Raw genomic sequence first — 15,915 nt, 5'->3', positions numbered from 1 at the left:
TGTTGACAAACACTACAATAATTTATGAACCTATGGGCGGTACGGATAGGAAAATACGGACTGTCAAACAGAAAAATGGCCTATAAAACATGTTAAAAACAATCTAAATGTTCATATAAACCCACTAAGAAGTCTATATTATTCTTCAATTATCTAAAAATCAATTTTATTGTACAAAAACTTTCATATTTAAAAAATTCACCATGGCCATAATGCGAAACTAAACTTCTAACTGTGTATTGCTACCTTAAGTTAAGGATAAACATTTTTTTTTCCAATTCCATTTTAAATGGATTTCTGTGTTCTGCTAGCTAAAACGAGCAAATTGGCCTGCTAGTTTTGAAAATTGGTTCAGAAATAAATATTTTATGAAGGTTAGCAGTTGACACTGAAATGCAACAAAAAAGTGATTTGGTGAAACATACCATGTCAAAGTGTAAATTCTCCTTTTTTAGTCAAATTTCTAAAACTATACCTTCTGTGCTTGTCTTTTCTTGTTTAAAAACTTAAATTAACCTTAACAGTAGACAAATTTTACAAGTTAAAGCTATTTTAAGACTTTAGAATGTCAATTTTGTTGTGTATTAGCATACCAAAGCCTTGGTTAAAATTTAGCAAATACTGAATTAATTTATAACAGCGGGAACAAATTTAGACTTAATTCATGCTAAATTGTGACTTTATACTTGCTAAAATAATAAATTTGATTTAGTTGCATGAAAAAATATAAAGCGTTCCCTTCTGAGGTTTCTACATAACGCGCATTGTTTCTTTTCCAAGGGGTAGCCAATAAAGTATCAATTTATGACCGAACCAAGTCTTTGTGTCAAAATGTCTATATTGGTTGCTAAGGACAATAAACAACAAAACTAACATATATTGTCATACTAAAAGATGTTTCTCCCTCAGAATTGTATCTATAATCTAAATATCAATAGATTTGTGGTATGATTTGTCTAAAAATAAGCAATTCTGTGCTTTGTCAAATGCCATAAGGTAGCAAAACACAGTTAGGAAAAAAACTTAAAATTGACACTCATAATTTTTAAACACCCTCTTTCCCTTCCTTTCTAACAAATAAGGCTTAATATTTGTGTTATGCATGTGTATATTTATAGAAAGAAAATCTTCAATAGATTTGATTTCTAATGGTTATAATGGTGAAATATAATCTCTTTTGGGTGTAACCATGGCAACAATCTGCATTTCTTTGATACAAAATATTGCAAAAAAAGGGGGTGAACATGTCACAAAAGTCTCCAAAATTTGGTCCAAAGGAAAATTTCAATCAATTACAGTGATACCTTTCCTGAATCCATAGACATATATCTATCAAGAGGTCCAAAAAAAATCATATGCATTTCTGCTCGTTTTTCCATAAAATTGAATTGAAAAGATCGAGCGCAAAATCTTTGTTGACAAACACTACAATAATTTATGAACCTATGGGCGGTACGGATAGGAAAATACGGACTGTCAAACAGAAAAATGGCCTATAAAACATGTTAAAAACAATCTAAATGTTCATATAAACCCACTAAGAAGTCTATATTATTCTTCAATTATCTAAAAATCAATTTTATTGTACAAAAACTTTCATATTTAAAAAATTCACCATGGCCATAATGCGAAACTAAACTTCTAACTGTGTATTGCTACCTTAAGTTAAGGATAAACATTTTTTTTTCCAATTCCATTTTAAATGGATTTCTGTGTTCTGCTAGCTAAAACGAGCAAATTGGCCTGCTAGTTTTGAAAATTGGTTCAGAAATAAATATTTTATGAAGGTTAGCAGTTGACACTGAAATGCAACAAAAAAGTGATTTGGTGAAACATACCATGTCAAAGTGTAAATTCTCCTTTTTTAGTCAAATTTCTAAAACTATACCTTCTGTGCTTGTCTTTTCTTGTTTAAAAACTTAAATTAACCTTAACAGTAGACAAATTTTACAAGTTAAAGCTATTTTAAGACTTTAGAATGTCAATTTTGTTGTGTATTAGCATACCAAAGCCTTGGTTAAAATTTAGCAAATACTGAATTAATTTATAACAGCGGGAACAAATTTAGACTTAATTCATGCTAAATTGTGACTTTATACTTGCTAAAATAATAAATTTGATTTAGTTGCATGAAAAAATATAAAGCGTTCCCTTCTGAGGTTTCTACATAACGCGCATTGTTTCTTTTCCAAGGGGTAGCCAATAAAGTATCAATTTATGACCGAACCAAGTCTTTGTGTCAAAATGTCTATATTGGTTGCTAAGGACAATAAACAACAAAACTAACATATATTGTCATACTAAAAGATGTTTCTCCCTCAGAATTGTATCTATAATCTAAATATCAATAGATTTGTGGTATGATTTGTCTAAAAATAAGCAATTCTGTGCTTTGTCAAATGCCATAAGGTAGCAAAACACAGTTAGGAAAAAAACTTAAAATTGACACTCATAATTTTTAAACACCCTCTTTCCCTTCCTTTCTAACAAATAAGGCTTAATATTTGTGTTATGCATGTGTATATTTATAGAAAGAAAATCTTCAATAGATTTGATTTCTAATGGTTATAATGGTGAAATATAATCTCTTTTGGGTGTAACCATGGCAACAATCTGCATTTCTTTGATACAAAATATTGCAAAAAAAGGGGGTGAACATGTCACAAAAGTCTCCAAAATTTGGTCCAAAGGAAAATTTCAATCAATTACAGTGATACCTTTCCTGAATCCATAGACATATATCTATCAAGAGGTCCAAAAAAAATCATATGCATTTCTGCTCGTTTTTCCATAAAATTGAATTGAAAAGATCGAGCGCAAAATCTTTGTTGACAAACACTACAATAATTTATGAACCTATGGGCGGTACGGATAGGAAAATACGGACTGTCAAACAGAAAAATGGCCTATAAAACATGTTAAAAACAATCTAAATGTTCATATAAACCCACTAAGAAGTCTATATTATTCTTCAATTATCTAAAAATCAATTTTATTGTACAAAAACTTTCATATTTAAAAAATTCACCATGGCCATAATGCGAAACTAAACTTCTAACTGTGTATTGCTACCTTAAGTTAAGGATAAACATTTTTTTTTCCAATTCCATTTTAAATGGATTTCTGTGTTCTGCTAGCTAAAACGAGCAAATTGGCCTGCTAGTTTTGAAAATTGGTTCAGAAATAAATATTTTATGAAGGTTAGCAGTTGACACTGAAATGCAACAAAAAAGTGATTTGGTGAAACATACCATGTCAAAGTGTAAATTCTCCTTTTTTAGTCAAATTTCTAAAACTATACCTTCTGTGCTTGTCTTTTCTTGTTTAAAAACTTAAATTAACCTTAACAGTAGACAAATTTTACAAGTTAAAGCTATTTTAAGACTTTAGAATGTCAATTTTGTTGTGTATTAGCATACCAAAGCCTTGGTTAAAATTTAGCAAATACTGAATTAATTTATAACAGCGGGAACAAATTTAGACTTAATTCATGCTAAATTGTGACTTTATACTTGCTAAAATAATAAATTTGATTTAGTTGCATGAAAAAATATAAAGCGTTCCCTTCTGAGGTTTCTACATAACGCGCATTGTTTCTTTTCCAAGGGGTAGCCAATAAAGTATCAATTTATGACCGAACCAAGTCTTTGTGTCAAAATGTCTATATTGGTTGCTAAGGACAATAAACAACAAAACTAACATATATTGTCATACTAAAAGATGTTTCTCCCTCAGAATTGTATCTATAATCTAAATATCAATAGATTTGTGGTATGATTTGTCTAAAAATAAGCAATTCTGTGCTTTGTCAAATGCCATAATTATGGTAGCAAAACACAGTTAGGAAAAAAACTTAAAATTGACACTCATAATTTTTAAACACCCTCTTTCCCTTCCTTTCTAACAAATAAGGCTTAATATTTGTGTTATGCATGTGTATATTTATAGAAAGAAAATCTTCAATAGATTTGATTTCTAATGGTTATAATGGTGAAATATAATCTCTTTTGGGTGTAACCATGGCAACAATCTGCATTTCTTTGATACAAAATATTGCAAAAAAAGGGGGTGAACATGTCACAAAAGTCTCCAAAATTTGGTCCAAAGGAAAATTTCAATCAATTACAGTGATACCTTTCCTGAATCCATAGACATATATCTATCAAGAGGTCCAAAAAAAATCATATGCATTTCTGCTCGTTTTTCCATAAAATTGAATTGAAAAGATCGAGCGCAAAATCTTTGTTGACAAACACTACAATAATTTATGAACCTATGGGCGGTACGGATAGGAAAATACGGACTGTCAAACAGAAAAATGGCCTATAAAACATGTTAAAAACAATCTAAATGTTCATATAAACCCACTAAGAAGTCTATATTATTCTTCAATTATCTAAAAATCAATTTTATTGTACAAAAACTTTCATATTTAAAAAATTCACCATGGCCATAATGCGAAACTAAACTTCTAACTGTGTATTGCTACCTTAAGTTAAGGATAAACATTTTTTTTTCCAATTCCATTTTAAATGGATTTCTGTGTTCTGCTAGCTAAAACGAGCAAATTGGCCTGCTAGTTTTGAAAATTGGTTCAGAAATAAATATTTTATGAAGGTTAGCAGTTGACACTGAAATGCAACAAAAAAGTGATTTGGTGAAACATACCATGTCAAAGTGTAAATTCTCCTTTTTTAGTCAAATTTCTAAAACTATACCTTCTGTGCTTGTCTTTTCTTGTTTAAAAACTTAAATTAACCTTAACAGTAGACAAATTTTACAAGTTAAAGCTATTTTAAGACTTTAGAATGTCAATTTTGTTGTGTATTAGCATACCAAAGCCTTGGTTAAAATTTAGCAAATACTGAATTAATTTATAACAGCGGGAACAAATTTAGACTTAATTCATGCTAAATTGTGACTTTATACTTGCTAAAATAATAAATTTGATTTAGTTGCATGAAAAAATATAAAGCGTTCCCTTCTGAGGTTTCTACATAACGCGCATTGTTTCTTTTCCAAGGGGTAGCCAATAAAGTATCAATTTATGACCGAACCAAGTCTTTGTGTCAAAATGTCTATATTGGTTGCTAAGGACAATAAACAACAAAACTAACATATATTGTCATACTAAAAGATGTTTCTCCCTCAGAATTGTATCTATAATCTAAATATCAATAGATTTGTGGTATGATTTGTCTAAAAATAAGCAATTCTGTGCTTTGTCAAATGCCATAAGGTAGCAAAACACAGTTAGGAAAAAAACTTAAAATTGACACTCATAATTTTTAAACACCCTCTTTCCCTTCCTTTCTAACAAATAAGGCTTAATATTTGTGTTATGCATGTGTATATTTATAGAAAGAAAATCTTCAATAGATTTGATTTCTAATGGTTATAATGGTGAAATATAATCTCTTTTGGGTGTAACCATGGCAACAATCTGCATTTCTTTGATACAAAATATTGCAAAAAAAGGGGGTGAACATGTCACAAAAGTCTCCAAAATTTGGTCCAAAGGAAAATTTCAATCAATTACAGTGATACCTTTCCTGAATCCATAGACATATATCTATCAAGAGGTCCAAAAAAAATCATATGCATTTCTGCTCGTTTTTCCATAAAATTGAATTGAAAAGATCGAGCGCAAAATCTTTGTTGACAAACACTACAATAATTTATGAACCTATGGGCGGTACGGATAGGAAAATACGGACTGTCAAACAGAAAAATGGCCTATAAAACATGTTAAAAACAATCTAAATGTTCATATAAACCCACTAAGAAGTCTATATTATTCTTCAATTATCTAAAAATCAATTTTATTGTACAAAAACTTTCATATTTAAAAAATTCACCATGGCCATAATGCGAAACTAAACTTCTAACTGTGTATTGCTACCTTAAGTTAAGGATAAACATTTTTTTTTTCCAATTCCATTTTAAATGGATTTCTGTGTTCTGCTAGCTAAAACGAGCAAATTGGCCTGCTAGTTTTGAAAATTGGTTCAGAAATAAATATTTTATGAAGGTTAGCAGTTGACACTGAAATGCAACAAAAAAGTGATTTGGTGAAACATACCATGTCAAAGTGTAAATTCTCCTTTTTTAGTCAAATTTCTAAAACTATACCTTCTGTGCTTGTCTTTTCTTGTTTAAAAACTTAAATTAACCTTAACAGTAGACAAATTTTACAAGTTAAAGCTATTTTAAGACTTTAGAATGTCAATTTTGTTGTGTATTAGCATACCAAAGCCTTGGTTAAAATTTAGCAAATACTGAATTAATTTATAACAGCGGGAACAAATTTAGACTTAATTCATGCTAAATTGTGACTTTATACTTGCTAAAATAATAAATTTGATTTAGTTGCATGAAAAAATATAAAGCGTTCCCTTCTGAGGTTTCTACATAACGCGCATTGTTTCTTTTCCAAGGGGTAGCCAATAAAGTATCAATTTATGACCGAACCAAGTCTTTGTGTCAAAATGTCTATATTGGTTGCTAAGGACAATAAACAACAAAACTAACATATATTGTCATACTAAAAGATGTTTCTCCCTCAGAATTGTATCTATAATCTAAATATCAATAGATTTGTGGTATGATTTGTCTAAAAATAAGCAATTCTGTGCTTTGTCAAATGCCATAAGGTAGCAAAACACAGTTAGGAAAAAAACTTAAAATTGACACTCATAATTTTTAAACACCCTCTTTCCCTTCCTTTCTAACAAATAAGGCTTAATATTTGTGTTATGCATGTGTATATTTATAGAAAGAAAATCTTCAATAGATTTGATTTCTAATGGTTATAATGGTGAAATATAATCTCTTTTGGGTGTAACCATGGCAACAATCTGCATTTCTTTGATACAAAATATTGCAAAAAAAGGGGGTGAACATGTCACAAAAGTCTCCAAAATTTGGTCCAAAGGAAAATTTCAATCAATTACAGTGATACCTTTCCTGAATCCATAGACATATATCTATCAAGAGGTCCAAAAAAAATCATATGCATTTCTGCTCGTTTTTCCATAAAATTGAATTGAAAAGATCGAGCGCAAAATCTTTGTTGACAAACACTACAATAATTTATGAACCTATGGGCGGTACGGATAGGAAAATACGGACTGTCAAACAGAAAAATGGCCTATAAAACATGTTAAAAACAATCTAAATGTTCATATAAACCCACTAAGAAGTCTATATTATTCTTCAATTATCTAAAAATCAATTTTATTGTACAAAAACTTTCATATTTAAAAAATTCACCATGGCCATAATGCGAAACTAAACTTCTAACTGTGTATTGCTACCTTAAGTTAAGGATAAACATTTTTTTTTCCAATTCCATTTTAAATGGATTTCTGTGTTCTGCTAGCTAAAACGAGCAAATTGGCCTGCTAGTTTTGAAAATTGGTTCAGAAATAAATATTTTATGAAGGTTAGCAGTTGACACTGAAATGCAACAAAAAAGTGATTTGGTGAAACATACCATGTCAAAGTGTAAATTCTCCTTTTTTAGTCAAATTTCTAAAACTATACCTTCTGTGCTTGTCTTTTCTTGTTTAAAAACTTAAATTAACCTTAACAGTAGACAAATTTTACAAGTTAAAGCTATTTTAAGACTTTAGAATGTCAATTTTGTTGTGTATTAGCATACCAAAGCCTTGGTTAAAATTTAGCAAATACTGAATTAATTTATAACAGCGGGAACAAATTTAGACTTAATTCATGCTAAATTGTGACTTTATACTTGCTAAAATAATAAATTTGATTTAGTTGCATGAAAAAATATAAAGCGTTCCCTTCTGAGGTTTCTACATAACGCGCATTGTTTCTTTTCCAAGGGGTAGCCAATAAAGTATCAATTTATGACCGAACCAAGTCTTTGTGTCAAAATGTCTATATTGGTTGCTAAGGACAATAAACAACAAAACTAACATATATTGTCATACTAAAAGATGTTTCTCCCTCAGAATTGTATCTATAATCTAAATATCAATAGATTTGTGGTATGATTTGTCTAAAAATAAGCAATTCTGTGCTTTGTCAAATGCCATAAGGTAGCAAAACACAGTTAGGAAAAAAACTTAAAATTGACACTCATAATTTTTAAACACCCTCTTTCCCTTCCTTTCTAACAAATAAGGCTTAATATTTGTGTTATGCATGTGTATATTTATAGAAAGAAAATCTTCAATAGATTTGATTTCTAATGGTTATAATGGTGAAATATAATCTCTTTTGGGTGTAACCATGGCAACAATCTGCATTTCTTTGATACAAAATATTGCAAAAAAAGGGGGTGAACATGTCACAAAAGTCTCCAAAATTTGGTCCAAAGGAAAATTTCAATCAATTACAGTGATACCTTTCCTGAATCCATAGACATATATCTATCAAGAGGTCCAAAAAAAATCATATGCATTTCTGCTCGTTTTTCCATAAAATTGAATTGAAAAGATCGAGCGCAAAATCTTTGTTGACAAACACTACAATAATTTATGAACCTATGGGCGGTACGGATAGGAAAATACGGACTGTCAAACAGAAAAATGGCCTATAAAACATGTTAAAAACAATCTAAATGTTCATATAAACCCACTAAGAAGTCTATATTATTCTTCAATTATCTAAAAATCAATTTTATTGTACAAAAACTTTCATATTTAAAAAATTCACCATGGCCATAATGCGAAACTAAACTTCTAACTGTGTATTGCTACCTTAAGTTAAGGATAAACATTTTTTTTTCCAATTCCATTTTAAATGGATTTCTGTGTTCTGCTAGCTAAAACGAGCAAATTGGCCTGCTAGTTTTGAAAATTGGTTCAGAAATAAATATTTTATGAAGGTTAGCAGTTGACACTGAAATGCAACAAAAAAGTGATTTGGTGAAACATACCATGTTAAAGTGTAAATTCTCCTTTTTTAGTCAAATTTCTAAAACTATACCTTCTGTGCTTGTCTTTTCTTGTTTAAAAACTTAAATTAACCTTAACAGTAGACAAATTTTACAAGTTAAAGCTATTTTAAGACTTTAGAATGTCAATTTTGTTGTGTATTAGCATACCAAAGCCTTGGTTAAAATTTAGCAAATACTGAATTAATTTATAACAGCGGGAACAAATTTAGACTTAATTCATGCTAAATTGTGACTTTATACTTGCTAAAATAATAAATTTGATTTAGTTGCATGAAAAAATATAAAGCGTTCCCTTCTGAGGTTTCTACATAACGCGCATTGTTTCTTTTCCAAGGGGTAGCCAATAAAGTATCAATTTATGACCGAACCAAGTCTTTGTGTCAAAATGTCTATATTGGTTGCTAAGGACAATAAACAACAAAACTAACATATATTGTCATACTAAAAGATGTTTCTCCCTCAGAATTGTATCTATAATCTAAATATCAATAGATTTGTGGTATGATTTGTCTAAAAATAAGCAATTCTGTGCTTTGTCAAATGCCATAAGGTAGCAAAACACAGTTAGGAAAAAAACTTAAAATTGACACTCATAATTTTTAAACACCCTCTTTCCCTTCCTTTCTAACAAATAAGGCTTAATATTTGTGTTATGCATGTGTATATTTATAGAAAGAAAATCTTCAATAGATTTGATTTCTAATGGTTATAATGGTGAAATATAATCTCTTTTGGGTGTAACCATGGCAACAATCTGCATTTCTTTGATACAAAATATTGCAAAAAAAGGGGGTGAACATGTCACAAAAGTCTCCAAAATTTGGTCCAAAGGAAAATTTCAATCAATTACAGTGATACCTTTCCTGAATCCATAGACATATATCTATCAAGAGGTCCAAAAAAAATCATATGCATTTCTGCTCGTTTTTCCATAAAATTGAATTGAAAAGATCGAGCGCAAAATCTTTGTTGACAAACACTACAATAATTTATGAACCTATGGGCGGTACGGATAGGAAAATACGGACTGTCAAACAGAAAAATGGCCTATAAAACATGTTAAAAACAATCTAAATGTTCATATAAACCCACTAAGAAGTCTATATTATTCTTCAATTATCTAAAAATCAATTTTATTGTACAAAAACTTTCATATTTAAAAAATTCACCATGGCCATAATGCGAAACTAAACTTCTAACTGTGTATTGCTACCTTAAGTTAAGGATAAACATTTTTTTTTCCAATTCCATTTTAAATGGATTTCTGTGTTCTGCTAGCTAAAACGAGCAAATTGGCCTGCTAGTTTTGAAAATTGGTTCAGAAATAAATATTTTATGAAGGTTAGCAGTTGACACTGAAATGCAACAAAAAAGTGATTTGGTGAAACATACCATGTTAAAGTGTAAATTCTCCTTTTTTAGTCAAATTTCTAAAACTATACCTTCTGTGCTTGTCTTTTCTTGTTTAAAAACTTAAATTAACCTTAACAGTAGACAAATTTTGCAAGTTAAAGCTATTTTAAGACTTTAGAATGTCAATTTTGTTGTGTATTAGCATACCAAAGCCTTGGTTAAAATTTAGCAAATACTGAATTAATTTATAACAGCGGGAACAAATTTAGACTTAATTCATGCTAAATTGTGACTTTATACTTGCTAAAATAATAAATTTGATTTAGTTGCATGAAAAAATATAAAGCGTTCCCTTCTGAGGTTTCTACATAACGCGCATTGTTTCTTTTCCAAGGGGTAGCCAATAAAGTATCAATTTATGACCGAACCAAGTCTTTGTGTCAAAATGTCTATATTGGTTGCTAAGGACAATAAACAACAAAACTAACATATATTGTCATACTAAAAGATGTTTCTCCCTCAGAATTGTATCTATAATCTAAATATCAATAGATTTGTGGTATGATTTGTCTAAAAATAAGCAATTCTGTGCTTTGTCAAATGCCATAAGGTAGCAAAACACAGTTAGGAAAAAAACTTAAAATTGACACTCATAATTTTTAAACACCCTCTTTCCCTTCCTTTCTAACAAATAAGGCTTAATATTTGTGTTATGCATGTGTATATTTATAGAAAGAAAATCTTCAATAGATTTGATTTCTAATGGTTATAATGGTGAAATATAATCTCTTTTGGGTGTAACCATGGCAACAATCTGCATTTCTTTGATACAAAATATTGCAAAAAAAGGGGGTGAACATGTCACAAAAGTCTCCAAAATTTGGTCCAAAGGAAAATTTCAATCAATTACAGTGATACCTTTCCTGAATCCATAGACATATATCTATCAAGAGGTCCAAAAAAAATCATATGCATTTCTGCTCGTTTTTCCATAAAATTGAATTGAAAAGATCGAGCGCAAAATCTTTGTTGACAAACACTACAATAATTTATGAACCTATGGGCGGTACGGATAGGAAAATACGGACTGTCAAACAGAAAAATGGCCTATAAAACATGTTAAAAACAATCTAAATGTTCATATAAACCCACTAAGAAGTCTATATTATTCTTCAATTATCTAAAAATCAATTTTATTGTACAAAAACTTTCATATTTAAAAAATTCACCATGGCCATAATGCGAAACTAAACTTCTAACTGTGTATTGCTACCTTAAGTTAAGGATAAACATTTTTTTTTCCAATTCCATTTTAAATGGATTTCTGTGTTCTGCTAGCTAAAACGAGCAAATTGGCCTGCTAGTTTTGAAAATTGGTTCAGAAATAAATATTTTATGAAGGTTAGCAGTTGACACTGAAATGCAACAAAAAAGTGATTTGGTGAAACATACCATGTCAAAGTGTAAATTCTCCTTTTTTAGTCAAATTTCTAAAACTATACCTTCTGTGCTTGTCTTTTCTTGTTTAAAAACTTAAATTAACCTTAACAGTAGACAAATTTTACAAGTTAAAGCTATTTTAAGACTTTAGAATGTCAATTTTGTTGTGTATTAGCATACCAAAGCCTTGGTTAAAATTTAGCAAATACTGAATTAATTTATAACAGCGGGAACAAATTTAGACTTAATTCATGCTAAATTGTGACTTTATACTTGCTAAAATAATAAATTTGATTTAGTTGCATGAAAAAATATAAAGCGTTCCCTTCTGAGGTTTCTACATAACGCGCATTGTTTCTTTTCCAAGGGGTAGCCAATAAAGTATCAATTTATGACCGAACCAAGTCTTTGTGTCAAAATGTCTATATTGGTTGCTAAGGACAATAAACAACAAAACTAACATATATTGTCATACTAAAAGATGTTTCTCCCTCAGAATTGTATCTATAATCTAAATATCAATAGATTTGTGGTATGATTTGTCTAAAAATAAGCAATTCTGTGCTTTGTCAAATGCCATAAGGTAGCAAAACACAGTTAGGAAAAAAACTTAAAATTGACACTCATAATTTTTAAACACCCTCTTTCCCTTCCTTTCTAACAAATAAGGCTTAATATTTGTGTTATGCATGTGTATATTTATAGAAAGAAAATCTTCAATAGATTTGATTTCTAATGGTTATAATGGTGAAATATAATCTCTTTTGGGTGTAACCATGGCAACAATCTGCATTTCTTTGATACAAAATATTGCAAAAAAAGGGGGTGAACATGTCACAAAAGTCTCCAAAATTTGGTCCAAAGGAAAATTTCAATCAATTACAGTGATACCTTTCCTGAATCCATAGACATATATCTATCAAGAGGTCCAAAAAAAATCATATGCATTTCTGCTCGTTTTTCCATAAAATTGAATTGAAAAGATCGAGCGCAAAATCTTTGTTGACAAACACTACAATAATTTATGAACCTATGGGCGGTACGGATAGGAAAATACGGACTGTCAAACAGAAAAATGGCCTATAAAACATGTTAAAAACAATCTAAATGTTCATATAAACCCACTAAGAAGTCTATATTATTCTTCAATTATCTAAAAATCAATTTTATTGTACAAAAACTTTCATATTTAAAAAATTCACCATGGCCATAATGCGAAACTAAACTTCTAACTGTGTATTGCTACCTTAAGTTAAGGATAAACATTTTTTTTTCCAATTCCATTTTAAATGGATTTCTGTGTTCTGCTAGCTAAAACGAGCAAATTGGCCTGCTAGTTTTGAAAATTGGTTCAGAAATAAATATTTTATGAAGGTTAGCAGTTGACACTGAAATGCAACAAAAAAGTGATTTGGTGAAACATACCATGTCAAAGTGTAAATTCTCCTTTTTTAGTCAAATTTCTAAAACTATACCTTCTGTGCTTGTCTTTTCTTGTTTAAAAACTTAAATTAACCTTAACAGTAGACAAATTTTACAAGTTAAAGCTATTTTAAGACTTTAGAATGTCAATTTTGTTGTGTATTAGCATACCAAAGCCTTGGTTAAAATTTAGCAAATACTGAATTAATTTATAACAGCGGGAACAAATTTAGACTTAATTCATGCTAAATTGTGACTTTATACTTGCTAAAATAATAAATTTGATTTAGTTGCATGAAAAAATATAAAGCGTTCCCTTCTGAGGTTTCTACATAACGCGCATTGTTTCTTTTCCAAGGGGTAGCCAATAAAGTATCAATTTATGACCGAACCAAGTCTTTGTGTCAAAATGTCTATATTGGTTGCTAAGGACAATAAACAACAAAACTAACATATATTGTCATACTAAAAGATGTTTCTCCCTCAGAATTGTATCTATAATCTAAATATCAATAGATTTGTGGTATGATTTGTCTAAAAATAAGCAATTCTGTGCTTTGTCAAATGCCATAAGGTAGCAAAACACAGTTAGGAAAAAAACTTAAAATTGACACTCATAATTTTTAAACACCCTCTTTCCCTTCCTTTCTAACAAATAAGGCTTAATATTTGTGTTATGCATGTGTATATTTATAGAAAGAAAATCTTCAATAGATTTGATTTCTAATGGTTATAATGGTGAAATATAATCTCTTTTGGGTGTAACCATGGCAACAATCTGCATTTCTTTGATACAAAATATTGCAAAAAAAGGGGGTGAACATGTCACAAAAGTCTCCAAAATTTGGTCCAAAGGAAAATTTCAATCAATTACAGTGATACCTTTCCTGAATCCATAGACATATATCTATCAAGAGGTCCAAAAAAAATCATATGCATTTCTGCTCGTTTTTCCATAAAATTGAATTGAAAAGATCGAGCGCAAAATCTTTGTTGACAAACACTACAATAATTTATGAACCTATGGGCGGTACGGATAGGAAAATACGGACTGTCAAACAGAAAAATGGCCTATAAAACATGTTAAAAACAATCTAAATGTTCATATAAACCCACTAAGAAGTCTATATTATTCTTCAATTATCTAAAAATCAATTTTATTGTACAAAAACTTTCATATTTAAAAAATTCACCATGGCCATAATGCGAAACTAAACTTCTAACTGTGTATTGCTACCTTAAGTTAAGGATAAACATTTTTTTTTTCCAATTCCATTTTAAATGGATTTCTGTGTTCTGCTAGCTAAAACGAGCAAATTGGCCTGCTAGTTTTGAAAATTGGTTCAGAAATAAATATTTTATGAAGGTTAGCAGTTGACACTGAAATGCAACAAAAAAGTGATTTGGTGAAACATACCATGTCAAAGTGTAAATTCTCCTTTTTTAGTCAAATTTCTAAAACTATACCTTCTGTGCTTGTCTTTTCTTGTTTAAAAACTTAAATTAACCTTAACAGTAGACAAATTTTACAAGTTAAAGCTATTTTAAGACTTTAGAATGTCAATTTTGTTGTGTATTAGCATACCAAAGCCTTGGTTAAAATTTAGCAAATACTGAATTAATTTATAACAGCGGGAACAAATTTAGACTTAATTCATGCTAAATTGTGACTTTATACTTGCTAAAATAATAAATTTGATTTAGTTGCATGAAAAAATATAAAGCGTTCCCTTCTGAGGTTTCTACATAACGCGCATTGTTTCTTTTCCAAGGGGTAGCCAATAAAGTATCAATTTATGACCGAACCAAGTCTTTGTGTCAAAATGTCTATATTGGTTGCTAAGGACAATAAACAACAAAACTAACATATATTGTCATACTAAAAGATGTTTCTCCCTCAGAATTGTATCTATAATCTAAATATCAATAGATTTGTGGTATGATTTGTCTAAAAATAAGCAATTCTGTGCTTTGTCAAATGCCATAAGGTAGCAAAACACAGTTAGGAAAAAAACTTAAAATTGACACTCATAATTTTTAAACACCCTCTTTCCCTTCCTTTCTAACAAATAAGGCTTAATATTTGTGTTATGCATGTGTATATTTATAGAAAGAAAATCTTCAATAGATTTGATTTCTAATGGTTATAATGGTGAAATATAATCTCTTTTGGGTGTAACCATGGCAACAATCTGCATTTCTTTGATACAAAATATTGCAAAAAAAGGGGGTGAACATGTCACAAAAGTCTCCAAAATTTGGTCCAAAGGAAAATTTCAATCAATTACAGTGATACCTTTCCTGAATCCATAGACATATATCTATCAAGAGGTCCAAAAAAAATCATATGCATTTCTGCTCGTTTTTCCATAAAATTGAATTGAAAAGATCGAGCGCAAAATCTTTGTTGACAAACACTACAATAATTTATGAACCTATGGGCGGTACGGATAGGAAAATACGGACTGTCAAACAGAAAAATGGCCTATAAAACATGTTAAAAACAATCTAAATGTTCATATAAACCCACTAAGAAGTCTATATTATTCTTCAATTATCTAAAAATCAATTTTATTGTACAAAAACTTTCATATTTAAAAAATTCACCATGGCCATAATGCGAAACTAAACTTCTAACTGTGTATTGCTACCTTAAGTTAAGGATAAACATTTTTTTTTCCAATTCCATTTTAAATGGATTTCTGTGTTCTGCTAGCTAAAACGAGCAAATTGGCCTGCTAGTTTTGAAAATTGGTTCAGAAATAAATATT

Source organism: Mytilus californianus, unplaced genomic scaffold, assembly GCF_021869535.1.
Source record: "Mytilus californianus isolate M0D057914Y unplaced genomic scaffold, xbMytCali1.0.p SCAF_10, whole genome shotgun sequence".
In the NCBI taxonomy this organism is placed as follows: domain Eukaryota; kingdom Metazoa; phylum Mollusca; class Bivalvia; order Mytilida; family Mytilidae; genus Mytilus; species Mytilus californianus.
The sequence above is the reverse complement of the archived record's forward strand: the minus strand, read 5'-3'. Positions refer to the sequence as shown.